Here is a 3,531-nt window from a genome sequence, read left to right on the forward strand (position 1 = left end):
GTACCCCCTTATGATTTTAAACTTCTGAGGTCACCTCTCATTCTCCAAGGAATAAAGGTCCAGCATGGCCAGCCTCACTGTAACCCAGACCCTCTAGTCCAGAAAGCATCCTCGTAAATTTCTTCTGCACCCTCTCCAACTTGACAGCGTCCTTCCTATAACAGGGTAAGCAAAATTGTAGATAATATTCCAAAAGTGGTCTCACAACAAATTATATTACTGCAAATAATCACCCGCTCCTACACTCTGCACCATAGCTGATAAAGGCAAGCATGCTAAACGCGTTTTTTTTCTCACAATCCTGCCTTTTAGTGAACTATGCACGTGTCAGTGCCTTGCCATTCACTGTACAAGTCCTACTTCATCTGAATGTCCATCACCTCACATATAACCATATAACAATTACAGCACGGAAACAGGCCATCTCAGCCCTTCTAGTCCGTGTAGAATGCATACTCTCACGTAATCCCACCGATCGGCTCTTAGCCCATAACCCCCCATTCCTTTCCTGTCCATGTTCCTGTCCAATTTTTTTTAAATGACAATATCGAACCTGCCTCTGCCACTTCTACTGCCACCTTGTTCCACACAGCTACTACTCTCCGAGTAAAGAAGTTCCCCGGCGTGTTAAACCTAAACTTTTACCCCCAAACTCTCAACTCATGTTCTCTTGTTTGAATCTCCACTACTCTCAATGGGAAAAAAGCCTATCCACGTCAACTCTATCTACCCCCCTCATAATTTTATATACCTCTATCAAGTCCTCATTCAACCTTGTAAGCTCCAAAGAGTAAAGATCTAACTTGTTCAACCTTTCTCTGTAACTTTGGTGCTGAAACCCAGGTAACATTCTAGTAAATCTTCTCTGTACTCTATTTTGTTGACTGCTTTCCTATAATTCGGTGACCAGAACTGTACACAATACTCTATATTTGGACTCAGCAAAGCCTTGTACAATTTTAGCATTACAGCCCAACTCCTATACTCAATGCTGTGATTTATAAAGGCCAGCATACCAAAAGCTTTCTTCACCACCCGATCCACGAGATTCCACCTTCAGGGAACTGTGCACCATTATTCCTAGATCACCCTGTTCTACTGCATTCCTCAATGCCCTACCATTTAACATGATTGTCCTATTTTGAATAGTCCTAACAAAATGTAGCACCTCACACTTATCAGTCTTAAACTCCATTTGCCATCTTTCAGTCTACTCTTCTAACTGGCCTAAATCTCTCTGTCGGCTTTGAAAACCGACGTCATTACCCACAACGCCACCTATCTTAGTATCATCAGCATACTTACTAATCCAATTTACCACCCCATCATCCAGGTCATTTATGTATATGACAAACAACACTGGACCCAGTACATATCCCTGCCGCACACCACTAGTCACCGGCCTCCAACCTGACAAAGAGTTATCCACCACTACTTTCTGGCATCTCCCATCCAGCCACTGTTGAATCCATTTTACTACTTCAATATTAATACTTAAAGATTGAACCTTCCTAACTAACCATCCGTGTAGAACCTTGTCAAAGACCTTAGTGAACTCCATATAGACAACCTCCACTGCTTTACCCTCATCAACTTTCCTCGTAACCTCTTCAAAAATTCAATAAGATCTGCGGACGTCGCGTGCTGCCATAGGATCAAGACGTTGGGAATCCAGCTCCCTCGTAAAAAGTAATGAAATAAGGTTTAAATGAAGAAGAGTTAACAAATATCTACTAGAAACTATTTATAAATAATTCAGTATTATCTTCTGATATGGCTCCAAAACCGAAACAGAAGAAAGCTACTACTTCGAAGACTGCGCAAATCGGCGTGGGAAAAGGCCTAACCGTATCGGCGAAGCCTCGGACTCAAGTTGGATCTCCTCCAAGCGAAGTGCATGGCACTTCTGTTGATGCGGGACAGGAATTTGCAGCAACGTCGGCGGTCTCTAAATGAAACGGCAAGAACAATGCATGCGCGAAGAAACAAGTATGCATGAACAGATATCAGCAAAAGTAACAAAACTACAAATCCCAACTACGGCTAGAAGCGAACCTGGAAGTATATCGGAAGTGGAGTCAGACTCTGTGGGAGATTCAGAGGAAGAAGAAGAGGAAAAGATAATGGAGATTAAAGGAGTCATAAAAGATATCCTGATATATATTATAAATGAATTAAAAGCTTTAAGAAGGATGAAGAACACACTCGATAATGTGGTGGAAAAACAAAAGAAGATGGATAATAAAGTTGAAGAAAAGGAAGTAAAAGTGGAAGAAAATACTGAAAGAATAGATAAGATACAAGACAATAATCTATCCTGGACAATAAAAAGAAAACGGATGTTGGAAAAAATAGATGCGCTTGAAAACTCAAGTGCACGAAATAATATCAAAATTGTTGGTCTTATGGAGGGTACAGCGGAAGAAAATCCAATAAAATTCTTTCAAGAATGGATTCCGAAAATTTTGGAAATGAAAGAAGGAAGCCAAGTCATTGAAATTGAAAGAGCACAAAGAGCTTTAAGACCAAGACCTCAGCAAGATCAAAATCCGAGATCAATTTTGATAAAATGCTTAAGGGAGCAAGGTAAAGAAGTGATCTTGAAGGCAGCTACTCAAGGTGCTAAAAAGAGAAATGGGCCATTGATAATAGAAGATAAAAGTTTTTTTTTATCCGGACATAAGTTACGATCTTCTGAAGAGGCGGAAGGAATTTAATCCAGTGCAAAAATATTTCTGGGAAAAGGGCTATAAATTTTTATTGAGCTACCCAGCAAAATTGATAATTTTTCTGGATAACAAAGAAAGAAGATTTTTCGTTGACTACCGGAAAGCAGAGAAACTTGTATAAGAATTACCTGATGTCCACGAAGAGGAGTAAAGAATTATAGAAATGAAGTGGACTAATGAAGAAGAATGAAACAAGGTTGGACTTGACAGACATTTATAAGGGAAAAAATAGTTGAGTATGAATTGGGAGCAGAGATATTAATTATTTTCTTTTGTTTCTTCACTAATATATTTTCCTTTTTTTTGCGAGGGAGTTGGAGGAGCTCCTGATCGATGGCTGCGAGTTTCACTTGTACAATCATGGCGATTGCCATGACCCGTAAGTGGGGGAGGGGGAGTAATGTTGTGTTCGTTTTATTCGCAACATTAGTGAGGGAGTATTTTGGGTTTTTTTCCTTATATATAAGTTACCTTTCTTCTATTTGTCTTCTTTTTTTGCCTGGATGGTTGGGGAGAGACTCATAGCAACATGGAGAATTTTAAAGAGTTCCCAATGTATTATGAATGATTAATTTACTTATTTTTTTGTTTTAATGTTAATGCACTTAATGGACCTGTGAAAAGAAAAAGAGTTTTAACATATATTAAGAAAATGAAAGGAGGTATAGCTTTTTTACAAGAAACACATTTAACAGAAACAGAACATAAGAAATTAAAGAGAGATTGGGTTGCAAATGTCATTGCAGCTTCATTTAATTCAAAATCGAGAGGAGTTGCAATTTTGGTTAATAAATCTTTACCA

Source organism: Hypanus sabinus, unplaced genomic scaffold (genome assembly GCF_030144855.1).
Source record: "Hypanus sabinus isolate sHypSab1 unplaced genomic scaffold, sHypSab1.hap1 scaffold_278, whole genome shotgun sequence".
NCBI classification, from domain to species: Eukaryota; Metazoa; Chordata; class Chondrichthyes; order Myliobatiformes; family Dasyatidae; genus Hypanus; species Hypanus sabinus.